At 41.6% G+C, this 26,350-nt stretch overlaps 11 non-coding genes across 11 annotated transcripts; all 11 read left to right on the forward strand.

Annotated features, from left to right (window-relative positions):
• Positions 1–2,756: 2,756 nt before the first annotated feature.
• Positions 2,757–2,828, forward strand: TRNAE-CUC (transfer RNA glutamic acid (anticodon CUC)). Its single transcript has one exon. It is a non-coding gene; the product is annotated as a tRNA-Glu (tRNA).
• A 1,625-nt stretch (positions 2,829–4,453) lies between these two features.
• TRNAE-CUC (transfer RNA glutamic acid (anticodon CUC)) lies at positions 4,454–4,525 on the forward strand. Its single transcript has one exon. It is a non-coding gene; the product is annotated as a tRNA-Glu (tRNA).
• A 1,625-nt stretch (positions 4,526–6,150) lies between these two features.
• On the forward strand, positions 6,151–6,222 carry TRNAE-CUC (transfer RNA glutamic acid (anticodon CUC)). The gene has a single exon. It is a non-coding gene; the product is annotated as a tRNA-Glu (tRNA).
• A 1,625-nt stretch (positions 6,223–7,847) lies between these two features.
• Positions 7,848–7,919, forward strand: TRNAE-CUC (transfer RNA glutamic acid (anticodon CUC)). Its single transcript has one exon. It is a non-coding gene; the product is annotated as a tRNA-Glu (tRNA).
• Positions 7,920–9,544: 1,625 nt separating this feature from the next.
• Positions 9,545–9,616, forward strand: TRNAE-CUC (transfer RNA glutamic acid (anticodon CUC)). The gene has a single exon. It is a non-coding gene; the product is annotated as a tRNA-Glu (tRNA).
• Positions 9,617–11,241: 1,625 nt separating this feature from the next.
• TRNAE-CUC (transfer RNA glutamic acid (anticodon CUC)) lies at positions 11,242–11,313 on the forward strand. Its single transcript has one exon. It is a non-coding gene; the product is annotated as a tRNA-Glu (tRNA).
• Positions 11,314–12,938: 1,625 nt separating this feature from the next.
• Positions 12,939–13,010, forward strand: TRNAE-CUC (transfer RNA glutamic acid (anticodon CUC)). The gene has a single exon. It is a non-coding gene; the product is annotated as a tRNA-Glu (tRNA).
• Positions 13,011–14,635: 1,625 nt separating this feature from the next.
• TRNAE-CUC (transfer RNA glutamic acid (anticodon CUC)) lies at positions 14,636–14,707 on the forward strand. The gene has a single exon. It is a non-coding gene; the product is annotated as a tRNA-Glu (tRNA).
• Positions 14,708–16,332: 1,625 nt separating this feature from the next.
• Positions 16,333–16,404, forward strand: TRNAE-CUC (transfer RNA glutamic acid (anticodon CUC)). Its single transcript has one exon. It is a non-coding gene; the product is annotated as a tRNA-Glu (tRNA).
• Positions 16,405–18,032: 1,628 nt separating this feature from the next.
• TRNAE-CUC (transfer RNA glutamic acid (anticodon CUC)) lies at positions 18,033–18,104 on the forward strand. Its single transcript has one exon. It is a non-coding gene; the product is annotated as a tRNA-Glu (tRNA).
• Positions 18,105–23,131: 5,027 nt separating this feature from the next.
• On the forward strand, positions 23,132–23,203 carry TRNAE-CUC (transfer RNA glutamic acid (anticodon CUC)). The gene has a single exon. It is a non-coding gene; the product is annotated as a tRNA-Glu (tRNA).
• The last annotated feature ends 3,147 nt before the right edge of the window (positions 23,204–26,350 follow it).

Raw genomic sequence — 26,350 nt, forward strand, 5'->3', positions numbered from 1 at the left:
TTGGGACTAGTGTCCACATTCCAAAGCCGACACGTGCCTTGCAGACAGAATCAGTTTAGGTTGGAACTGCACTTTGCTGCCAAAAATGCAGACCACCAGATTTTTTGGATATTTATTTTCACAAAAGCTTATTTGATGTCATATCTCAAACCATTCATATCTCTCACTTTTAATTCCTGGGTGTTAAGGGACTCAACAAGCCTTTATCCCTGTCTGTCATTGGAGCTCCCCTTCCATCAATTGGTGATGTTTTGTTACTGAATGGAAAAGAGCTGTGACTCTCTAGCCAAAATAGTGGCAAAATCAGTTACGGAAACAAGGTACCAGTGCCCCATGTGAGAATCGAACTCACGACCTTCAGATTACGAGACTGACGCGCTACCTGCTGCGCTAACGAGGCAAGATGCATGTAATAATCTGCGGAAGTTGCTTGTGCAAAGCAGTACACCTCTTTTTTTTCATATTGTAAGTGAGCTGGCAGTACATCTTCTCCCGTATGGTCTAGCGCTTAGGATTCCTGGTTTTCACCCAGGTGGCCTGGGTTCGACTCCCGGTATGGAAACGCATCCTTTTCTACACCGTTGCCAACATTCAAAGACTGACGTGTGTTTTTAAAACAAACGTATTTCAGGTAGGATTTGTTTTTTTCAGGCAAAAATGCTGAACGCCCGCGTTTTGGCACTTCATTCTGACCCTTCACGCAAGATTCAATTTGGATTCGTAGCTCAACTCATTCTCAACCACCCCTTTTTACACCAAAGTGTCAAGAGACTCAACAACTCATGGGTCCTGTAAGTTATTTGGATTCCCATTTCCTTTCTAATGGAAAACGTTGTAGAATTGAATGGAAAAGTTCTAAGTTGGTGACAAAATCTCTCGAGAAAAGGAGGGAACAGTGCCCCGTGTGAGGCTCAAACTCACAACCTTCAGATTACGAGACTGACGCACTACCTACTGCGCTAACGAAGCAAGTTGCACCTGCAGATCTGCAGAAGTTTATTGTGCATAGCAGAAAACTTATTTTTTTCATAATGTCACTGAGACGTTAGCGCATCTTTTCCCATATGGTCTAGCGGTTAGGATTCCTGGTTCTCACCCAGGTGGCCCGGGTTGGACTCCCGGTATGGGAATGCACCTTTATCTTAGCTACTGCCACCATTCAAAGACTGACGCGTGTTTTTCAATCAAAAATGTTTCTGGTAGATTTTCACTTTGCAACAAAAATACTTAACATTGGCGATGCATTATGACTTTTGCAAAAGATTTCCTTTTGTTTCATAGCTTAAGCCTTTTTCAACTACACAGTTTTACACAAAAGTGTCAAGGGACTCAACAAGCCATGTGTCCTGTCAGTCATTAGGGCTCCCATGTTCTTTCTAATCGGAAACAGTTTAGAACTGAATTGGAAAGTTCAGAGTTAGTGACAAAATCTCTTGAGAAAAGGAGGATGGCACTTGTGAGCAAAAAACTCATGATCTTCAAATTATTCAACTGACGTGCCAAAAACCTTGACCATGTAGCGTGTTTTAGCTCTTGTAATGTTTATGTTTTGTATTCAAAGCAAAACACTCTTTTTTTTTTTTTTTTTTTTTTTACACCTGTCTTGCTGTTTACTGTACTGCTTACACCATGTGGAGAAAGACTTAGTTAGTATTCCTGGTTGACTGGTTCAATTCCTGCTATGGGAGAGACTTTTTTTTGGGACTAGTGTCCACATTCCAAAGCCGACACGTGCCTTGCAGACAGAATCAGTTTAGGTTGGAACTGCACTTTGCTGCCAAAAATGCAGACCACCAGATTTTTTGGATATTTATTTGCACAAAAGCTTATTTGATGTCATATCTCAAACCATTCATATCTCTCACTTTTAATTCCTGGGTGTTAAGGGACTCAACAAGCCTTTATCCCTGTCTGTCATTGGAGCTCCCCTTCCATCAATTGGTGATGTTTTGTTACTGAATGGAAAAGAGCTGTGACTCTCTAGCCAAGATAGTGGCAAAATCAGTTACGGAAACAAGGTACCAGTGCCCCATGTGAGAATCGAACTCACGACCTTCAGATTACGAGACTGACGCGCTACCTGCTGCGCTAACGAGGCAAGATGCATGTAATAATCTGCGGAAGTTGCTTGTGCAAAGCAGTACACCTCTTTTTTTTCATATTGTAAGTGAGCTGGCAGTACATCTTCTCCCGTATGGTCTAGCTCTTAGGATTCCTGGTTTTCACCCAGGTGGCCTGGGTTCGACTCCCGGTATGGAAACGCATCCTTTTCTACACCGTTGCCAACATTCAAAGACTGACGTGTGTTTTTAAAACAAACGTATTTCAGGTAGGATTTGTTTTTTTCAGGCAAAAATGCTGAACGCCCGCGTTTTGGCACTTCATTCTGACCCTTCACGCAAGATTCAATTTGGATTCGTAGCTCAACTCATTCTCAACCACCCCTTTTTACACCAAAGTGTCAAGAGACTCAACAACTCATGGGTCCTGTAAGTTATTTGGATTCCCATTTCCTTTCTAATGGAAAACGTTGTAGAATTGAATGGAAAAGTTCTAAGTTGGTGACAAAATCTCTCGAGAAAAGGAGGGAACAGTGCCCCGTGTGAGGCTCAAACTCACAACCTTCAGATTACGAGACTGACGCACTACCTACTGCGCTAACGAAGCAAGTTGCACCTGCAGATCTGCAGAAGTTTATTGTGCATAGCAGAAAACTTATTTTTTTCATAATGTCACTGAGACGTTAGCGCATCTTTTCCCATATGGTCTAGCGGTTAGGATTCCTGGTTCTCACCCAGGTGGCCCGGGTTCGACTCCCGGTATGGGAATGCACCTTTATCTTAGCTACTGCCACCATTCAAAGACTGACGCGTGTTTTTCAATCAAAAATGTTTCTGGTAGATTTTCACTTTGCAACAAAAATACTTAACATTGGCGATGCATTATGACTTTTGCAAAAGATTTCCTTTTGTTTCATAGCTTAAGCCTTTTTCAACTACACAGTTTTACACAAAAGTGTCAAGGGACTCAAAAAGCCATGTGTCCTGTCAGTCATTAGGGCTCCCATGTTCTTTCTAATCGGAAACAGTTTAGAACTGAATTGGAAAGTTCAGAGTTAGTGACAAAATCTCTTGAGAAAAGGAGGATGGCACTTGTGAGCAAAAAACTCATGATCTTCAAATTATTCAACTGACGTGCCAAAAACCTTGACCATGTAGCGTGTTTTAGCTCTTGTAATGTTTATGTTTTGTATTCAAAGCAAAACACTCTTTTTTTTTTTTTTTTTTTTTTACACCTGTCTTGCTGTTTACTGTACTGCTTACACCATGTGGAGAAAGACTTAGTTAGTATTCCTGGTTGACTGGTTCAATTCCTGCTATGGGAGAGACTTTTTTTTGGGACTAGTGTCCACATTCCAAAGCCGACACGTGCCTTGCAGACAGAATCAGTTTAGGTTGGAACTGCACTTTGCTGCCAAAAATGCAGACCACCAGATTTTTTGGATATTTATTTGCACAAAAGCTTATTTGATGTCATATCTCAAACCATTCATATCTCTCACTTTTAATTCCTGGGTGTTAAGGGACTCAACAAGCCTTTATCCCTGTCTGTCATTGGAGCTCCCCTTCCATCAATTGGTGATGTTTTGTTACTGAATGGAAAAGAGCTGTGACTCTCTAGCCAAGATAGTGGCAAAATCAGTTACGGAAACAAGGTACCAGTGCCCCATGTGAGAATCGAACTCACGACCTTCAGATTACGAGACTGACGCGCTACCTGCTGCGCTAACGAGGCAAGATGCATGTAATAATCTGCGGAAGTTGCTTGTGCAAAGCAGTACACCTCTTTTTTTTCATATTGTAAGTGAGCTGGCAGTACATCTTCTCCCGTATGGTCTAGCTCTTAGGATTCCTGGTTTTCACCCAGGTGGCCTGGGTTCGACTCCCGGTATGGAAACGCATCCTTTTCTACACCGTTGCCAACATTCAAAGACTGACGTGTGTTTTTAAAACAAACGTATTTCAGGTAGGATTTGTTTTTTTCAGGCAAAAATGCTGAACGCCCGCGTTTTGGCACTTCATTCTGACCCTTCACGCAAGATTCAATTTGGATTCGTAGCTCAACTCATTCTCAACCACCCCTTTTTACACCAAAGTGTCAAGAGACTCAACAACTCATGGGTCCTGTAAGTTATTTGGATTCCCATTTCCTTTCTAATGGAAAACGTTGTAGAATTGAATGGAAAAGTTCTAAGTTGGTGACAAAATCTCTCGAGAAAAGGAGGGAACAGTGCCCCGTGTGAGGCTCAAACTCACAACCTTCAGATTACGAGACTGACGCACTACCTACTGCGCTAACGAAGCAAGTTGCACCTGCAGATCTGCAGAAGTTTATTGTGCATAGCAGAAAACTTATTTTTTTCATAATGTCACTGAGACGTTAGCGCATCTTTTCCCATATGGTCTAGCGGTTAGGATTCCTGGTTCTCACCCAGGTGGCCCGGGTTCGACTCCCGGTATGGGAATGCACCTTTATCTTAGCTACTGCCACCATTCAAAGACTGACGCGTGTTTTTCAATCAAAAATGTTTCTGGTAGATTTTCACTTTGCAACAAAAATACTTAACATTGGCGATGCATTATGACTTTTGCAAAAGATTTCCTTTTGTTTCATAGCTTAAGCCTTTTTCAACTACACAGTTTTACACAAAAGTGTCAAGGGACTCAAAAAGCCATGTGTCCTGTCAGTCATTAGGGCTCCCATGTTCTTTCTAATCGGAAACAGTTTAGAACTGAATTGGAAAGTTCAGAGTTAGTGACAAAATCTCTTGAGAAAAGGAGGATGGCACTTGTGAGCAAAAAACTCATGATCTTCAAATTATTCAACTGACGTGCCAAAAACCTTGACCATGTAGCGTGTTTTAGCTCTTGTAATGTTTATGTTTTGTATTCAAAGCAAAACACTCTTTTTTTTTTTTTTTTTTTTTTACACCTGTCTTGCTGTTTACTGTACTGCTTACACCATGTGGAGAAAGACTTAGTTAGTATTCCTGGTTGACTGGTTCAATTCCTGCTATGGGAGAGACTTTTTTTTGGGACTAGTGTCCACATTCCAAAGCCGACACGTGCCTTGCAGACAGAATCAGTTTAGGTTGGAACTGCACTTTGCTGCCAAAAATGCAGACCACCAGATTTTTTGGATATTTATTTGCACAAAAGCTTATTTGATGTCATATCTCAAACCATTCATATCTCTCACTTTTAATTCCTGGGTGTTAAGGGACTCAACAAGCCTTTATCCCTGTCTGTCATTGGAGCTCCCCTTCCATCAATTGGTGATGTTTTGTTACTGAATGGAAAAGAGCTGTGACTCTCTAGCCAAGATAGTGGCAAAATCAGTTACGGAAACAAGGTACCAGTGCCCCATGTGAGAATCGAACTCACGACCTTCAGATTACGAGACTGACGCGCTACCTGCTGCGCTAACGAGGCAAGATGCATGTAATAATCTGCGGAAGTTGCTTGTGCAAAGCAGTACACCTCTTTTTTTTCATATTGTAAGTGAGCTGGCAGTACATCTTCTCCCGTATGGTCTAGCGCTTAGGATTCCTGGTTTTCACCCAGGTGGCCTGGGTTCGACTCCCGGTATGGAAACGCATCCTTTTCTACACCGTTGCCAACATTCAAAGACTGACGTGTGTTTTTAAAACAAACGTATTTCAGGTAGGATTTGTTTTTTTCAGGCAAAAATGCTGAACGCCCGCGTTTTGGCACTTCATTCTGACCCTTCACGCAAGATTCAATTTGGATTCGTAGCTCAACTCATTCTCAACCACCCCTTTTTACACCAAAGTGTCAAGAGACTCAACAACTCATGGGTCCTGTAAGTTATTTGGATTCCCATTTCCTTTCTAATGGAAAACGTTGTAGAATTGAATGGAAAAGTTCTAAGTTGGTGACAAAATCTCTCGAGAAAAGGAGGGAACAGTGCCCCGTGTGAGGCTCAAACTCACAACCTTCAGATTACGAGACTGACGCACTACCTACTGCGCTAACGAAGCAAGTTGCACCTGCAGATCTGCAGAAGTTTATTGTGCATAGCAGAAAACTTATTTTTTTCATAATGTCACTGAGACGTTAGCGCATCTTTTCCCATATGGTCTAGCGGTTAGGATTCCTGGTTCTCACCCAGGTGGCCCGGGTTCGACTCCCGGTATGGGAATGCACCTTTATCTTAGCTACTGCCACCATTCAAAGACTGACGCGTGTTTTTCAATCAAAAATGTTTCTGGTAGATTTTCACTTTGCAACAAAAATACTTAACATTGGCGATGCATTATGACTTTTGCAAAAGATTTCCTTTTGTTTCATAGCTTAAGCCTTTTTCAACTACACAGTTTTACACAAAAGTGTCAAGGGACTCAACAAGCCATGTGTCCTGTCAGTCATTAGGGCTCCCATGTTCTTTCTAATCGGAAACAGTTTAGAACTGAATTGGAAAGTTCAGAGTTAGTGACAAAATCTCTTGAGAAAAGGAGGATGGCACTTGTGAGCAAAAAACTCATGATCTTCAAATTATTCAACTGACGTGCCAAAAACCTTGACCATGTAGCGTGTTTTAGCTCTTGTAATGTTTATGTTTTGTATTCAAAGCAAAACACTCTTTTTTTTTTTTTTTTTTTTTTACACCTGTCTTGCTGTTTACTGTACTGCTTACACCATGTGGAGAAAGACTTAGTTAGTATTCCTGGTTGACTGGTTCAATTCCTGCTATGGGAGAGACTTTTTTTTGGGACTAGTGTCCACATTCCAAAGCCGACACGTGCCTTGCAGACAGAATCAGTTTAGGTTGGAACTGCACTTTGCTGCCAAAAATGCAGACCACCAGATTTTTTGGATATTTATTTGCACAAAAGCTTATTTGATGTCATATCTCAAACCATTCATATCTCTCACTTTTAATTCCTGGGTGTTAAGGGACTCAACAAGCCTTTATCCCTGTCTGTCATTGGAGCTCCCCTTCCATCAATTGGTGATGTTTTGTTACTGAATGGAAAAGAGCTGTGACTCTCTAGCCAAGATAGTGGCAAAATCAGTTACGGAAACAAGGTACCAGTGCCCCATGTGAGAATCGAACTCACGACCTTCAGATTACGAGACTGACGCGCTACCTGCTGCGCTAACGAGGCAAGATGCATGTAATAATCTGCGGAAGTTGCTTGTGCAAAGCAGTACACCTCTTTTTTTTCATATTGTAAGTGAGCTGGCAGTACATCTTCTCCCGTATGGTCTAGCGCTTAGGATTCCTGGTTTTCACCCAGGTGGCCTGGGTTCGACTCCCGGTATGGAAACGCATCCTTTTCTACACCGTTGCCAACATTCAAAGACTGACGTGTGTTTTTAAAACAAACGTATTTCAGGTAGGATTTGTTTTTTTCAGGCAAAAATGCTGAACGCCCGCGTTTTGGCACTTCATTCTGACCCTTCACGCAAGATTCAATTTGGATTCGTAGCTCAACTCATTCTCAACCACCCCTTTTTACACCAAAGTGTCAAGAGACTCAACAACTCATGGGTCCTGTAAGTTATTTGGATTCCCATTTCCTTTCTAATGGAAAACGTTGTAGAATTGAATGGAAAAGTTCTAAGTTGGTGACAAAATCTCTCGAGAAAAGGAGGGAACAGTGCCCCGTGTGAGGCTCAAACTCACAACCTTCAGATTACGAGACTGACGCACTACCTACTGCGCTAACGAAGCAAGTTGCACCTGCAGATCTGCAGAAGTTTATTGTGCATAGCAGAAAACTTATTTTTTTCATAATGTCACTGAGACGTTAGCGCATCTTTTCCCATATGGTCTAGCGGTTAGGATTCCTGGTTCTCACCCAGGTGGCCCGGGTTCGACTCCCGGTATGGGAATGCACCTTTATCTTAGCTACTGCCACCATTCAAAGACTGACGCGTGTTTTTCAATCAAAAATGTTTCTGGTAGATTTTCACTTTGCAACAAAAATACTTAACATTGGCGATGCATTATGACTTTTGCAAAAGATTTCCTTTTGTTTCATAGCTTAAGCCTTTTTCAACTACACAGTTTTACACAAAAGTGTCAAGGGACTCAACAAGCCATGTGTCCTGTCAGTCATTAGGGCTCCCATGTTCTTTCTAATCGGAAACAGTTTAGAACTGAATTGGAAAGTTCAGAGTTAGTGACAAAATCTCTTGAGAAAAGGAGGATGGCACTTGTGAGCAAAAAACTCATGATCTTCAAATTATTCAACTGACGTGCCAAAAACCTTGACCATGTAGCGTGTTTTAGCTCTTGTAATGTTTATGTTTTGTATTCAAAGCAAAACACTCTTTTTTTTTTTTTTTTTTTTTTACACCTGTCTTGCTGTTTACTGTACTGCTTACACCATGTGGAGAAAGACTTAGTTAGTATTCCTGGTTGACTGGTTCAATTCCTGCTATGGGAGAGACTTTTTTTTGGGACTAGTGTCCACATTCCAAAGCCGACACGTGCCTTGCAGACAGAATCAGTTTAGGTTGGAACTGCACTTTGCTGCCAAAAATGCAGACCACCAGATTTTTTGGATATTTATTTGCACAAAAGCTTATTTGATGTCATATCTCAAACCATTCATATCTCTCACTTTTAATTCCTGGGTGTTAAGGGACTCAACAAGCCTTTATCCCTGTCTGTCATTGGAGCTCCCCTTCCATCAATTGGTGATGTTTTGTTACTGAATGGAAAAGAGCTGTGACTCTCTAGCCAAGATAGTGGCAAAATCAGTTACGGAAACAAGGTACCAGTGCCCCATGTGAGAATCGAACTCACGACCTTCAGATTACGAGACTGACGCGCTACCTGCTGCGCTAACGAGGCAAGATGCATGTAATAATCTGCGGAAGTTGCTTGTGCAAAGCAGTACACCTCTTTTTTTTCATATTGTAAGTGAGCTGGCAGTACATCTTCTCCCGTATGGTCTAGCGCTTAGGATTCCTGGTTTTCACCCAGGTGGCCTGGGTTCGACTCCCGGTATGGAAACGCATCCTTTTCTACACCGTTGCCAACATTCAAAGACTGACGTGTGTTTTTAAAACAAACGTATTTCAGGTAGGATTTGTTTTTTTCAGGCAAAAATGCTGAACGCCCGCGTTTTGGCACTTCATTCTGACCCTTCACGCAAGATTCAATTTGGATTCGTAGCTCAACTCATTCTCAACCACCCCTTTTTACACCAAAGTGTCAAGAGACTCAACAACTCATGGGTCCTGTAAGTTATTTGGATTCCCATTTCCTTTCTAATGGAAAACGTTGTAGAATTGAATGGAAAAGTTCTAAGTTGGTGACAAAATCTCTCGAGAAAAGGAGGGAACAGTGCCCCGTGTGAGGCTCAAACTCACAACCTTCAGATTACGAGACTGACGCACTACCTACTGCGCTAACGAAGCAAGTTGCACCTGCAGATCTGCAGAAGTTTATTGTGCATAGCAGAAAACTTATTTTTTTCATAATGTCACTGAGACGTTAGCGCATCTTTTCCCATATGGTCTAGCGGTTAGGATTCCTGGTTCTCACCCAGGTGGCCCGGGTTCGACTCCCGGTATGGGAATGCACCTTTATCTTAGCTACTGCCACCATTCAAAGACTGACGCGTGTTTTTCAATCAAAAATGTTTCTGGTAGATTTTCACTTTGCAACAAAAATACTTAACATTGGCGATGCATTATGACTTTTGCAAAAGATTTCCTTTTGTTTCATAGCTTAAGCCTTTTTCAACTACACAGTTTTACACAAAAGTGTCAAGGGACTCAACAAGCCATGTGTCCTGTCAGTCATTAGGGCTCCCATGTTCTTTCTAATCGGAAACAGTTTAGAACTGAATTGGAAAGTTCAGAGTTAGTGACAAAATCTCTTGAGAAAAGGAGGATGGCACTTGTGAGCAAAAAACTCATGATCTTCAAATTATTCAACTGACGTGCCAAAAACCTTGACCATGTAGCGTGTTTTAGCTCTTGTAATGTTTATGTTTTGTATTCAAAGCAAAACACTCTTTTTTTTTTTTTTTTTTTTTTACACCTGTCTTGCTGTTTACTGTACTGCTTACACCATGTGGAGAAAGACTTAGTTAGTATTCCTGGTTGACTGGTTCAATTCCTGCTATGGGAGAGACTTTTTTTTGGGACTAGTGTCCACATTCCAAAGCCGACACGTGCCTTGCAGACAGAATCAGTTTAGGTTGGAACTGCACTTTGCTGCCAAAAATGCAGACCACCAGATTTTTTGGATATTTATTTGCACAAAAGCTTATTTGATGTCATATCTCAAACCATTCATATCTCTCACTTTTAATTCCTGGGTGTTAAGGGACTCAACAAGCCTTTATCCCTGTCTGTCATTGGAGCTCCCCTTCCATCAATTGGTGATGTTTTGTTACTGAATGGAAAAGAGCTGTGACTCTCTAGCCAAGATAGTGGCAAAATCAGTTACGGAAACAAGGTACCAGTGCCCCATGTGAGAATCGAACTCACGACCTTCAGATTACGAGACTGACGCGCTACCTGCTGCGCTAACGAGGCAAGATGCATGTAATAATCTGCGGAAGTTGCTTGTGCAAAGCAGTACACCTCTTTTTTTTCATATTGTAAGTGAGCTGGCAGTACATCTTCTCCCGTATGGTCTAGCGCTTAGGATTCCTGGTTTTCACCCAGGTGGCCTGGGTTCGACTCCCGGTATGGAAACGCATCCTTTTCTACACCGTTGCCAACATTCAAAGACTGACGTGTGTTTTTAAAACAAACGTATTTCAGGTAGGATTTGTTTTTTTCAGGCAAAAATGCTGAACGCCCGCGTTTTGGCACTTCATTCTGACCCTTCACGCAAGATTCAATTTGGATTCGTAGCTCAACTCATTCTCAACCACCCCTTTTTACACCAAAGTGTCAAGAGACTCAACAACTCATGGGTCCTGTAAGTTATTTGGATTCCCATTTCCTTTCTAATGGAAAACGTTGTAGAATTGAATGGAAAAGTTCTAAGTTGGTGACAAAATCTCTCGAGAAAAGGAGGGAACAGTGCCCCGTGTGAGGCTCAAACTCACAACCTTCAGATTACGAGACTGACGCACTACCTACTGCGCTAACGAAGCAAGTTGCACCTGCAGATCTGCAGAAGTTTATTGTGCATAGCAGAAAACTTATTTTTTTCATAATGTCACTGAGACGTTAGCGCATCTTTTCCCATATGGTCTAGCGGTTAGGATTCCTGGTTCTCACCCAGGTGGCCCGGGTTCGACTCCCGGTATGGGAATGCACCTTTATCTTAGCTACTGCCACCATTCAAAGACTGACGCGTGTTTTTCAATCAAAAATGTTTCTGGTAGATTTTCACTTTGCAACAAAAATACTTAACATTGGCGATGCATTATGACTTTTGCAAAAGATTTCCTTTTGTTTCATAGCTTAAGCCTTTTTCAACTACACAGTTTTACACAAAAGTGTCAAGGGACTCAACAAGCCATGTGTCCTGTCAGTCATTAGGGCTCCCATGTTCTTTCTAATCGGAAACAGTTTAGAACTGAATTGGAAAGTTCAGAGTTAGTGACAAAATCTCTTGAGAAAAGGAGGATGGCACTTGTGAGCAAAAAACTCATGATCTTCAAATTATTCAACTGACGTGCCAAAAACCTTGACCATGTAGCGTGTTTTAGCTCTTGTAATGTTTATGTTTTGTATTCAAAGCAAAACACTCTTTTTTTTTTTTTTTTTTTTTTACACCTGTCTTGCTGTTTACTGTACTGCTTACACCATGTGGAGAAAGACTTAGTTAGTATTCCTGGTTGACTGGTTCAATTCCTGCTATGGGAGAGACTTTTTTTTGGGACTAGTGTCCACATTCCAAAGCCGACACGTGCCTTGCAGACAGAATCAGTTTAGGTTGGAACTGCACTTTGCTGCCAAAAATGCAGACCACCAGATTTTTTGGATATTTATTTGCACAAAAGCTTATTTGATGTCATATCTCAAACCATTCATATCTCTCACTTTTAATTCCTGGGTGTTAAGGGACTCAACAAGCCTTTATCCCTGTCTGTCATTGGAGCTCCCCTTCCATCAATTGGTGATGTTTTGTGACTGAATGGAAAAGAGCTGTGACTCTCTAGCCAAGATAGTGGCAAAATCAGTTACGGAAACAAGGTACCAGTGCCCCATGTGAGAATCGAACTCACGACCTTCAGATTACGAGACTGACGCGCTACCTGCTGCGCTAACGAGGCAAGATGCATGTAATAATCTGCGGAAGTTGCTTGTGCAAAGCAGTACACCTCTTTTTTTTCATATTGTAAGTGAGCTGGCAGTACATCTTCTCCCGTATGGTCTAGCGCTTAGGATTCCTGGTTTTCACCCAGGTGGCCTGGGTTCGACTCCCGGTATGGAAACGCATCCTTTTCTACACCGTTGCCAACATTCAAAGACTGACGTGTGTTTTTAAAACAAACGTATTTCAGGTAGGATTTGTTTTTTTCAGGCAAAAATGCTGAACGCCCGCGTTTTGGCACTTCATTCTGACCCTTCACGCAAGATTCAATTTGGATTCGTAGCTCAACTCATTCTCAACCACCCCTTTTTACACCAAAGTGTCAAGAGACTCAACAACTCATGGGTCCTGTAAGTTATTTGGATTCCCATTTCCTTTCTAATGGAAAACGTTGTAGAATTGAATGGAAAAGTTCTAAGTTGGTGACAAAATCTCTCGAGAAAAGGAGGGAACAGTGCCCCGTGTGAGGCTCAAACTCACAACCTTCAGCTTACGAGACTGACGCACTACCTACTGCGCTAACGAAGCAAGTTGCACCTGCAGATCTGCAGAAGTTTATTGTGCATAGCAGAAAACTTATTTTTTTCATAATGTCACTGAGACGTTAGCGCATCTTTTCCCATATGGTCTAGCGGTTAGGATTCCTGGTTCTCACCCAGGTGGCCCGGGTTCGACTCCCGGTATGGGAATGCACCTTTATCTTAGCTACTGCCACCATTCAAAGACTGACGCGTGTTTTTCAATCAAAAATGTTTCTGGTAGATTTTCACTTTGCAACAAAAATACTTAACATTGGCGATGCATTATGACTTTTGCAAAAGATTTCCTTTTGTTTCATAGCTTAAGCCTTTTTCAACTACACAGTTTTACACAAAAGTGTCAAGGGACTCAACAAGCCATGTGTCCTGTCAGTCATTAGGGCTCCCATGTTCTTTCTAATCGGAAACAGTTTAGAACTGAATTGGAAAGTTCAGAGTTAGTGACAAAATCTCTTGAGAAAAGGAGGATGGCACTTGTGAGCAAAAAACTCATGATCTTCAAATTATTCAACTGACGTGCCAAAAACCTTGACCATGTAGCGTGTTTTAGCTCTTGTAATGTTTATGTTTTGTATTCAAAGCAAAACACTCTTTTTTTTTTTTTTTTTTTTTTACACCTGTCTTGCTGTTTACTGTACTGCTTACACCATGTGGAGAAAGACTTAGTTAGTATTCCTGGTTGACTGGTTCAATTCCTGCTATGGGAGAGACTTTTTTTTGGGACTAGTGTCCACATTCCAAAGCCGACACGTGCCTTGCAGACAGAATCAGTTTAGGTTGGAACTGCACTTTGCTGCCAAAAATGCAGACCACCAGATTTTTTGGATATTTATTTGCACAAAAGCTTATTTGATGTCATATCTCAAACCATTCATATCTCTCACTTTTAATTCCTGGGTGTTAAGGGACTCAACAAGCCTTTATCCTTGTCTGTCATTGGAGCTCCCCTTCCATCAATTGGTGATGTTTTGTTACTGAATGGAAAAGAGCTGTGACTCTCTAGCCAAGATAGTGGCAAAATCAGTTACGGAAACAAGGTACCAGTGCCCCATGTGAGAATCGAACTCACGACCTTCAGATTACGAGACTGACGCGCTACCTGCTGCGCTAACGAGGCAAGATGCATGTAATAATCTGCGGAAGTTGCTTGTGCAAAGCAGTACACCTCTTTTTTTTCATATTGTAAGTGAGCTGGCAGTACATCTTCTCCCGTATGGTCTAGCGCTTAGGATTCCTGGTTTTCACCCAGGTGGCCTGGGTTCGACTCCCGGTATGGAAACGCATCCTTTTCTACACCGTTGCCAACATTCAAAGACTGACGTGTGTTTTTAAAACAAACGTATTTCAGGTAGGATTTGTTTTTTTCAGGCAAAAATGCTGAACGCCCGCGTTTTGGCACTTCATTCTGACCCTTCACGCAAGATTCAATTTGGATTCGTAGCTCAACTCATTCTCAACCACCCCTTTTTACACCAAAGTGTCAAGAGACTCAACAACTCATGGGTCCTGTAAGTTATTTGGATTCCCATTTCCTTTCTAATGGAAAACGTTGTAGAATTGAATGGAAAAGTTCTAAGTTGGTGACAAAATCTCTCGAGAAAAGGAGGGAACAGTGCCCCGTGTGAGGCTCAAACTCACAACCTTCAGATTACGAGACTGACGCACTACCTACTGCGCTAACGAAGCAAGTTGCACCTGCAGATCTGCAGAAGTTTATTGTGCATAGCAGAAAACTTATTTTTTTCATAATGTCACTGAGACGTTAGCGCATCTTTTCCCATATGGTCTAGCGGTTAGGATTCCTGGTTCTCACCCAGGTGGCCCGGGTTCGACTCCCGGTATGGGAATGCACCTTTATCTTAGCTACTGCCACCATTCAAAGACTGACGCGTGTTTTTCAATCAAAAATGTTTCTGGTAGATTTTCACTTTGCAACAAAAATACTTAACATTGGCGATGCATTATGACTTTTGCAAAAGATTTCCTTTTGTTTCATAGCTTAAGCCTTTTTCAACTACACAGTTTTACACAAAAGTGTCAAGGGACTCAACAAGCCATGTGTCCTGTCAGTCATTAGGGCTCCCATGTTCTTTCTAATCGGAAACAGTTTAGAACTGAATTGGAAAGTTCAGAGTTAGTGACAAAATCTCTTGAGAAAAGGAGGATGGCACTTGTGAGCAAAAAACTCATGATCTTCAAATTATTCAACTGACGTGCCAAAAACCTTGACCATGTAGCGTGTTTTAGCTCTTGTAATGTTTATGTTTTGTATTCAAAGCAAAACACTCTTTTTTTTTTTTTTTTTTTTTTACACCTGTCTTGCTGTTTACTGTACTGCTTACACCATGTGGAGAAAGACTTAGTTAGTATTCCTGGTTGACTGGTTCAATTCCTGCTATGGGAGAGACTTTTTTTTGGGACTAGTGTCCACATTCCAAAGCCGACACGTGCCTTGCAGACAGAATCAGTTTAGGTTGGAACTGCACTTTGCTGCCAAAAATGCAGACCACCAGATTTTTTGGATATTTATTTGCACAAAAGCTTATTTGATGTCATATCTCAAACCATTCATATCTCTCACTTTTAATTCCTGGGTGTTAAGGGACTCAACAAGCCTTTATCCCTGTCTGTCATTGGAGCTCCCCTTCCATCAATTGGTGATGTTTTGTTACTGAATGGAAAAGAGCTGTGACTCTCTAGCCAAGATAGTGGCAAAATCAGTTACGGAAACAAGGTACCAGTGCCCCATGTGAGAATCGAACTCACGACCTTCAGATTACGAGACTGACGCGCTACCTGCTGCGCTAACGAGGCAAGATGCATGTAATAATCTGCGGAAGTTGCTTGTGCAAAGCAGTACACCTCTTTTTTTTCATATTGTAAGTGAGCTGGCAGTACATCTTCTCCCGTATGGTCTAGCGCTTAGGATTCCTGGTTTTCACCCAGGTGGCCTGGGTTCGACTCCCGGTATGGAAACGCATCCTTTTCTACACCGTTGCCAACATTCAAAGACTGACGTGTGTTTTTAAAACAAACGTATTTCAGGTAGGATTTGTTTTTTTCAGGCAAAAATGCTGAACGCCCGCGTTTTGGCACTTCATTCTGACCCTTCACGCAAGATTCAATTTGGATTCGTAGCTCAACTCATTCTCAACCACCCCTTTTTACACCAAAGTGTCAAGAGACTCAACAACTCATGGGTCCTGTAAGTTATTTGGATTCCCATTTCCTTTCTAATGGAAAACGTTGTAGAATTGAATGGAAAAGTTCTAAGTTGGTGACAAAATCTCTCGAGAAAAGGAGGGAACAGTGCCCCATGTGAGGCTCAAACTCACAACCTTCAGATTACGAGACTGACGCACTACCTACTGCGCTAACGAAGCAAGTTGCACCTGCAGATCTGCAGAAGTTTATTGTGCATAGCAGAAAACTTATTTTTTTCATAATGTCACTGAGACGTTAGCGCATCTTTTCCCATATGGTCTAGCGGTTAGGATTCCTGGTTCTCACCCAGGTGGCCCGGGTTCGACTCCCGGTATGGGAATGCACCTTTATCTTAGCTACTGCCACCATTCAAAGACTGACGCGTGTTTTTCAATCAAAAATGTTTCTGGTAGATTTTCACTTTGCAACAAAAATACTTAACATTGGCGATGCATTATGACTTTTGCAAAAGATTTCCTTTTGTTTCATAGCTTAAGCCTTTTTCAACTACACAGTTTTACACAAAAGTGTCAAGGGACTCAACAAGCCATGTGTCCTGTCAGTCATTAGGGCTCCCATGTTCTTTCTAATCGGAAACAGTTTAGAACTGAATTGGAAAGTTCAGAGTTAGTGACAAAATCTCTTGAGAAAAGGAGGATGGCACTTGTGAGCAAAAAACTCATGATCTTCAAATTATTCAACTGACGTGCCAAAAACCTTGACCATGTAGCGTGTTTTAGCTCTTGTAATGTTTATGTTTTGTATTCAAAGCAAAACACTCTTTTTTTTTTTTTTTTTTTTTTTTTACACCTGTCTTGCTGTTTACTGTACTGCTTACACCATGTGGAGAAAGACTTAGTTAGTATTCCTGGTTGACTGGTTCAATTCCTGCTATGGGAGAGACTTTTTTTTGGGACTAGTGTCCACATTCCAAAGCCGACACGTGCCTTGCAGACAGAATCAGTTTAGGTTGGAACTGCACTTTGCTGCCAAAAATGCAGACCACCAGATTTTTTGGATATTTATTTGCACAAAAGCTTATTTGATGTCATATCTCAAACCATTCATATCTCTCACTTTTAATTCCTGGGTGTTAAGGGACTCAACAAGCCTTTATCCCTGTCTGTCATTGGAGCTCCCCTTCCATCAATTGGTGATGTTTTGTTACTGAATGGAAAAGAGCTGTGACTCTCTAGCCAAGATAGTGGCAAAATCAGTTACGGAAACAAGGTACCAGTGCCCCATGTGAGAATCGAACTCACGACCTTCAGATTACGAGACTGACGCGCTACCTGCTGCGCTAACGAGGCAAGATGCATGTAATAATCTGCGGAAGTTGCTTGTGCAAAGCAGTACACCTCTTTTTTTTCATATTGTAAGTGAGCTGGCAGTACATCTTCTCCCGTATGGTCTAGCGCTTAGGATTCCTGGTTTTCACCCAGGTGGCCTGGGTTCGACTCCCGGTATGGAAACGCATCCTTTTCTACACCGTTGCCAACATTCAAAGACTGACGTGTGTTTTTAAAACAAACGTATTTCAGGTAGGATTTGTTTTTTTCAGGCAAAAATGCTGAACGCCCGCGTTTTGGCACTTCATTCTGACCCTTCACGCAAGATTCAATTTGGATTCGTAGCTCAACTCATTCTCAACCACCCCTTTTTACACCAAAGTGTCAAGAGACTCAACAACTCATGGGTCCTGTAAGTTATTTGGATTCCCATTTCCTTTCTAATGGAAAACGTTGTAGAATTGAATGGAAAAGTTCTAAGTTGGTGACAAAATCTCTCGAGAAAAGGAGGGAACAGTGCCCCGTGTGAGGCTCAAACTCACAACCTTCAGATTACGAGACTGACGCACTACCTACTGCGCTAACGAAGCAAGTTGCACCTGCAGATCTGCAGAAGTTTATTGTGCATAGCAGAAAACTTATTTTTTTCATAATGTCACTGAGACGTTAGCGCATCTTTTCCCATATGGTCTAGCGGTTAGGATTCCTGGTTCTCACCCAGGTGGCCCGGGTTCGACTCCCGGTATGGGAATGCACCTTTATCTTAGCTACTGCCACCATTCAAAGACTGATGCGTGTTTTTCAATCAAAAATGTTTCTGGTAGATTTTCACTTTGCAACAAAAATACTTAACATTGGCGATGCATTATGACTTTTGCAAAAGATTTCCTTTTGTTTCATAGCTTAAGCCTTTTTCAACTACACAGTTTTACACAAAAGTGTCAAGGGACTCAACAAGCCATGTGTCCTGTCAGTCATTAGGGCTCCCATGTTCTTTCTAATCGGAAACAGTTTAGAACTGAATTGGAAAGTTCAGAGTTAGTGACAAAATCTCTTGAGAAAAGGAGGATGGCACTTGTGAGCAAAAAACTCATGATCTTCAAATTATTCAACTGACGTGCCAAAAACCTTGACCATGTAGCGTGTTTTAGCTCTTGTAATGTTTATGTTTTGTATTCAAAGCAAAACACTCTTTTTTTTTTTTTTTTTTTTTTTTACACCTGTCTTGCTGTTTACTGTACTGCTTACACCATGTGGAGAAAGACTTAGTTAGTATTCCTGGTTGACTGGTTCAATTCCTGCTATGGGAGAGACTTTTTTTTGGGACTAGTGTCCACATTCCAAAGCCGACACGTGCCTTGCAGACAGAATCAGTTTAGGTTGGAACTGCACTTTGCTGCCAAAAATGCAGACCACCAGATTTTTTGGATATTTATTTGCACAAAAGCTTATTTGATGTCATATCTCAAACCATTCATATCTCTCACTTTTAATTCCTGGGTGTTAAGGGACTCAACAAGCCTTTATCCCTGTCTGTCATTGGAGCTCCCCTTCCATCAATTGGTGATGTTTTGTTACTGAATGGAAAAGAGCTGTGACTCTCTAGCCAAGATAGTGGCAAAATCAGTTACGGAAACAAGGTACCAGTGCCCCATGTGAGAATCGAACTCACGACCTTCAGATTACGAGACTGACGCGCTACCTGCTGCGCTAACGAGGCAAGATGCATGTAATAATCTGCGGAAGTTGCTTGTGCAAAGCAGTACACCTCTTTTTTTTCATATTGTAAGTGAGCTGGCAGTACATCTTCTCCCGTATGGTCTAGCGCTTAGGATTCCTGGTTTTCACCCAGGTGGCCTGGGTTCGACTCCCGGTATGGAAACGCATCCTTTTCTACACCGTTGCCAACATTCAAAGACTGACGTGTGTTTTTAAAACAAACGTATTTCAGGTAGGATTTGTTTTTTTCAGGCAAAAATGCTGAACGCCCGCGTTTTGGCACTTCATTCTGACCCTTCACGCAAGATTCAATTTGGATTCGTAGCTCAACTCATTCTCAACCACCCCTTTTTACACCAAAGTGTCAAGAGACTCAACAACTCATGGGTCCTGTAAGTTATTTGGATTCCCATTTCCTTTCTAATGGAAAACGTTGTAGAATTGAATGGAAAAGTTCTAAGTTGGTGACAAAATCTCTCGAGAAAAGGAGGGAACAGTGCCCCGTGTGAGGCTCAAACTCACAACCTTCAGATTACGAGACTGACGCACTACCTACTGCGCTAACGAAGCAAGTTGCACCTGCAGATCTGCAGAAGTTTATTGTGCATAGCAGAAAACTTATTTTTTTCATAATGTCACTGAGACGTTAGCGCATCTTTTCCCATATGGTCTAGCGGTTAGGATTCCTGGTTCTCACCCAGGTGGCCCGGGTTCAACTCCCGGTATGGGAATGCACCTTTATCTTAGCTACTGCCACCATTCAAAGACTGATGCGTGTTTTTCAATCAAAAATGTTTCTGGTAGATTTTCACTTTGCAACAAAAATACTTAACATTGGCGATGCATTATGACTTTTGCAAAAGATTTCCTTTTGTTTCATAGCTTAAGCCTTTTTCAACTACACAGTTTTACACAAAAGTGTCAAGGGACTCAACAAGCCATGTGTCCTGTCAGTCATTAGGGCTCCCATGTTCTTTCTAATCGGAAACAGTTTAGAACTGAATTGGAAAGTTCAGAGTTAGTGACAAAATCTCTTGAGAAAAGGAGGATGGCACTTGTGAGCAAAAAACTCATGATCTTCAAATTATTCAACTGACGTGCCAAAAACCTTGACCATGTAGCGTGTTTTAGCTCTTGTAATGTTTATGTTTTGTATTCAAAGCAAAACACTCTTTTTTTTTTTTTTTTTTTTTTTTTACACCTGTCTTGCTGTTTACTGTACTGCTTACACCATGTGGAGAAAGACTTAGTTAGTATTCCTGGTTGACTGGTTCAATTCCTGCTATGGGAGAGACTTTTTTTTGGGACTAGTGTCCACATTCCAAAGCCGACACGTGCCTTGCAGACAGAATCAGTTTAGGTTGGAACTGCACTTTGCTGCCAAAAATGCAGACCACCAGATTTTTTGGATATTTATTTGCACAAAAGCTTATTTGATGTCATATCTCAAACCATTCATATCTCTCACTTTTAATTCCTGGGTGTTAAGGGACTCAACAAGCCTTTATCCCTGTCTGTCATTGGAGCTCCCCTTCCATCAATTGGTGATGTTTTGTTACTGAATGGAAAAGAGCTGTGACTCTCTAGCCAAGATAGTGGCAAAATCAGTTACGGAAACAAGGTACCAGTGCCCCATGTGAGAATCGAACTCACGACCTTCAGATTACGAGACTGACGCGCTACCTGCTGCGCTAACGAGGCAAGATGCATGTAATAATCTGCGGAAGTTGCTTGTGCAAAGCAGTACACCTCTTTTTTTTCATATTGTAAGTGAGCTGGCAGTACATCTTCTCCCGTATGGTCTAGCGCTTAGGATTCCTGGTTTTCACCCAGGTGGCCTGGGTTCGACTCCCGGTATGGAAACGCATCCTTTTCTACACCGTTGCCAACATTCAAAGACTGACGTGTGTTTTTAAAACAAACGTATTTCAGGTAGGATTTGTTTTTTTCAGGCAAAAATGCTGAACGCCCGCGTTTTGGCACTTCATTCTGACCCTTCACGCAAGATTCAATTTGGATTCGTAGCTCAACTCATTCTCAACCACCCCTTTTTACACCAAAGTGTCAAGAGACTCAACAACTCATGGGTCCTGTAAGTTATTTGGATTCCCATTTCCTTTCTAATGGAAAACGTTGTAGAATTGAATGGAAAAGTTCTAAGTTGGTGACAAAATCTCTCGAGAAAAGGAGGGAACAGTGCCCCGTGTGAGGCTCAAACTCACAACCTTCAGATTACGAGACTGACGCACTACCTACTGCGCTAACGAAGCAAGTTGCACCTGCAGATCTGCAGAAGTTTATTGTGCATAGCAGAAAACTTATTTTTTTCATAATGTCACTGAGACGTTAGCGCATCTTTTCCCATATGGTCTAGCGGTTAGGATTCCTGGTTCTCACCCAGGTGGCCCGGGTTCAACTCCCGGTATGGGAATGCACCTTTATCTTAGCTACTGCCACCATTCAAAGACTGATGCGTGTTTTTCAATCAAAAATGTTTCTGGTAGATTTTCACTTTGCAACAAAAATACTTAACATTGGCGATGCATTATGACTTTTGCAAAAGATTTCCTTTTGTTTCATAGCTTAAGCCTTTTTCAACTACACAGTTTTACACAAAAGTGTCAAGGGACTCAACAAGCCATGTGTCCTGTCAGTCATTAGGGCTCCCATGTTCTTTCTAATCGGAAACAGTTTAGAACTGAATTGGAAAGTTCAGAGTTAGTGACAAAATCTCTTGAGAAAAGGAGGATGGCACTTGTGAGCAAAAAACTCATGATCTTCAAATTATTCAACTGACGTGCCAAAAACCTTGACCATGTAGCGTGTTTTAGCTCTTGTAATGTTTATGTTTTGTATTCAAAGCAAAACACTCTTTTTTTTTTTTTTTTTTTTTTTTTACACCTGTCTTGCTGTTTACTGTACTGCTTACACCATGTGGAGAAAGACTTAGTTAGTATTCCTGGTTGACTGGTTCAATTCCTGCTATGGGAGAGACTTTTTTTTGGGACTAGTGTCCACATTCCAAAGCCGACACGTGCCTTGCAGACAGAATCAGTTTAGGTTGGAACTGCACTTTGCTGCCAAAAATGCAGACCACCAGATTTTTTGGATATTTATTTGCACAAAAGCTTATTTGATGTCATATCTCAAACCATTCATATCTCTCACTTTTAATTCCTGGGTGTTAAGGGACTCAACAAGCCTTTATCCCTGTCTGTCATTGGAGCTCCCCTTCCATCAATTGGTGATGTTTTGTTACTGAATGGAAAAGAGCTGTGACTCTCTAGCCAAGATAGTGGCAAAATCAGTTACGGAAACAAGGTACCAGTGCCCCATGTGAGAATCGAACTCACGACCTTCAGATTACGAGACTGACGCGCTACCTGCTGCGCTAACGAGGCAAGATGCATGTAATAATCTGCGGAAGTTGCTTGTGCAAAGCAGTACACCTCTTTTTTTTCATATTGTAAGTGAGCTGGCAGTACATCTTCTCCCGTATGGTCTAGCGCTTAGGATTCCTGGTTTTCACCCAGGTGGCCTGGGTTCGACTCCCGGTATGGAAACGCATCCTTTTCTACACCGTTGCCAACATTCAAAGACTGACGTGTGTTTTTAAAACAAACGTATTTCAGGTAGGATTTGTTTTTTTCAGGCAAAAATGCTGAACGCCCGCGTTTTGGCACTTCATTCTGACCCTTCACGCAAGATTCAATTTGGATTCGTAGCTCAACTCATTCTCAACCACCCCTTTTTACACCAAAGTGTCAAGAGACTCAACAACTCATGGGTCCTGTAAGTTATTTGGATTCCCATTTCCTTTCTAATGGAAAACGTTGTAGAATTGAATGGAAAAGTTCTAAGTTGGTGACAAAATCTCTCGAGAAAAGGAGGGAACAGTGCCCCGTGTGAGGCTCAAACTCACAACCTTCAGATTACGAGACTGACGCACTACCTACTGCGCTAACGAAGCAAGTTGCACCTGCAGATCTGCAGAAGTTTATTGTGCATAGCAGAAAACTTATTTTTTTCATAATGTCACTGAGACGTTAGCGCATCTTTTCCCATATGGTCTAGCGGTTAGGATTCCTGGTTCTCACCCAGGTGGCCCGGGTTCGACTCCCGGTATGGGAATGCACCTTTATCTTAGCTACTGCCACCATTCAAAGACTGATGCGTGTTTTTCAATCAAAAATGTTTCTGGTAGATTTTCACTTTGCAACAAAAATACTTAACATTGGCGATGCATTATGACTTTTGCAAAAGATTTCCTTTTGTTTCATAGCTTAAGCCTTTTTCAACTACACAGTTTTACACAAAAGTGTCAAGGGACTCAACAAGCCATGTGTCCTGTCAGTCATTAGGGCTCCCATGTTCTTTCTAATCGGAAACAGTTTAGAACTGAATTGGAAAGTTCAGAGTTAGTGACAAAATCTCTTGAGAAAAGGAGGATGGCACTTGTGAGCAAAAAACTCATGATCTTCAAATTATTCAACTGACGTGCCAAAAACCTTGACCATGTAGCGTGTTTTAGCTCTTGTAATGTTTATGTTTTGTATTCAAAGCAAAACACTCTTTTTTTTTTTTTTTTTTTTTTTTACACCTGTCTTGCTGTTTACTGTACTGCTTACACCATGTGGAGAAAGACTTAGTTAGTATTCCTGGTTGACTGGTTCAATTCCTGCTATGGGAGAGACTTTTTTTTGGGACTAGTGTCCACATTCCAAAGCCGACACGTGCCTTGCAGACAGAATCAGTTTAGGTTGGAACTGCACTTTGCTGCCAAAAATGCAGACCACCAGATTTTTTGGATATTTATTTGCACAAAAGCTTATTTGATGTCATATCTCAAACCATTCATATCTCTCACTTTTAATTCCTGGGTGTTAAGGGACTCAACAAGCCTTTATCCCTGTCTGTCATTGGAGCTCCCCTTCCATCAATTGGTGATGTTTTGTTACTGAATGGAAAAGAGCTGTGACTCTCTAGCCAAGATAGTGGCAAAATCAGTTACGGAAACAAGGTACCAGTGCCCCATGTGAGAATCGAACTCACGACCTTCAGATTACGAGACTGACGCGCTACCTGCTGCGCTAACGAGGCAAGATGCATGTAATAATCTGCGGAAGTTGCTTGTGCAAAGCAGTACACCTCTTTTTTTTCATATTGTAAGTGAGCTGGCAGTACATCTTCTCCCGTATGGTCTAGCGCTTAGGATTCCTGGTTTTCACCCAGGTGGCCTGGGTTCGACTCCCGGTATGGAAACGCATCCTTTTCTACACCGTTGCCAACATTCAAAGACTGACGTGTGTTTTTAAAACAAACGTATTTCAGGTAGGATTTGTTTTTTTCAGGCAAAAATGCTGAACGCCCGCGTTTTGGCACTTCATTCTGACCCTTCACGCAAGATTCAATTTGGATTCGTAGCTCAACTCATTCTCAACCACCCCTTTTTACACCAAAGTGTCAAGAGACTCAACAACTCATGGGTCCTGTAAGTTATTTGGATTCCCATTTCCTTTCTAATGGAAAACGTTGTAGAATTGAATGGAAAAGTTCTAAGTTGGTGACAAAATCTCTCGAGAAAAGGAGGGAACAGTGCCCCGTGTGAGGCTCAAACTCACAACCTTCAGATTACGAGACTGACGCACTACCTACTGCGCTAACGAAGCAAGTTGCACCTGCAGATCTGCAGAAGTTTATTGTGCATAGCAGAAAACTTATTTTTTTCATAATGTCACTGAGACGTTAGCGCATCTTTTCCCATATGGTCTAGCGGTTAGGATTCCTGGTTCTCACCCAGGTGGCCCGGGTTCAACTCCCGGTATGGGAATGCACCTTTATCTTAGCTACTGCCACCATTCAAAGACTGATGCGTGTTTTTCAATCAAAAATGTTTCTGGTAGATTTTCACTTTGCAACAAAAATACTTAACATTGGCGATGCATTATGACTTTTGCAAAAGATTTCCTTTTGTTTCATAGCTTAAGCCTTTTTCAACTACACAGTTTTACACAAAAGTGTCAAGGGACTCAACAAGCCATGTGTCCTGTCAGTCATTAGGGCTCCCATGTTCTTTCTAATCGGAAACAGTTTAGAACTGAATTGGAAAGTTCAGAGTTAGTGACAAAATCTCTTGAGAAAAGGAGGATGGCACTTGTGAGCAAAAAACTCATGATCTTCAAATTATTCAACTGACGTGCCAAAAACCTTGACCATGTAGCGTGTTTTAGCTCTTGTAATGTTTATGTTTTGTATTCAAAGCAAAACACTCTTTTTTTTTTTTTTTTTTTTTTTTTACACCTGTCTTGCTGTTTACTGTACTGCTTACACCATGTGGAGAAAGACTTAGTTAGTATTCCTGGTTGACTGGTTCAATTCCTGCTATGGGAGAGACTTTTTTTTGGGACTAGTGTCCACATTCCAAAGCCGACACGTGCCTTGCAGACAGAATCAGTTTAGGTTGGAACTGCACTTTGCTGCCAAAAATGCAGACCACCAGATTTTTTGGATATTTATTTGCACAAAAGCTTATTTGATGTCATATCTCAAACCATTCATATCTCTCACTTTTAATTCCTGGGTGTTAAGGGACTCAACAAGCCTTTATCCCTGTCTGTCATTGGAGCTCCCCTTCCATCAATTGGTGATGTTTTGTTACTGAATGGAAAAGAGCTGTGACTCTCTAGCCAAGATAGTGGCAAAATCAGTTACGGAAACAAGGTACCAGTGCCCCATGTGAGAATCGAACTCACGACCTTCAGATTACGAGACTGACGCGCTACCTGCTGCGCTAACGAGGCAAGATGCATGTAATAATCTGCGGAAGTTGCTTGTGCAAAGCAGTACACCTCTTTTTTTTCATATTGTAAGTGAGCTGGCAGTACATCTTCTCCCGTATGGTCTAGCGCTTAGGATTCCTGGTTTTCACCCAGGTGGCCTGGGTTCGACTCCCGGTATGGAAACGCATCCTTTTCTACACCGTTGCCAACATTCAAAGACTGACGTGTGTTTTTAAAACAAACGTATTTCAGGTAGGATTTGTTTTTTTCAGGCAAAAATGCTGAACGCCCGCGTTTTGGCACTTCATTCTGACCCTTCACGCAAGATTCAATTTGGATTCGTAGCTCAACTCATTCTCAACCACCCCTTTTTACACCAAAGTGTCAAGAGACTCAACAACTCATGGGTCCTGTAAGTTATTTGGATTCCCATTTCCTTTCTAATGGAAAACGTTGTAGAATTGAATGGAAAAGTTCTAAGTTGGTGACAAAATCTCTC

The sequence above is a fragment of the Phyllobates terribilis genome, unplaced genomic scaffold (assembly GCF_046119375.1).
Source record: "Phyllobates terribilis strain yellow unplaced genomic scaffold, ASM4611937v1 Scaffold_2106__1_contigs__length_166561, whole genome shotgun sequence".
Lineage (NCBI taxonomy): Eukaryota > Metazoa > Chordata > Amphibia > Anura > Dendrobatidae > Phyllobates > Phyllobates terribilis.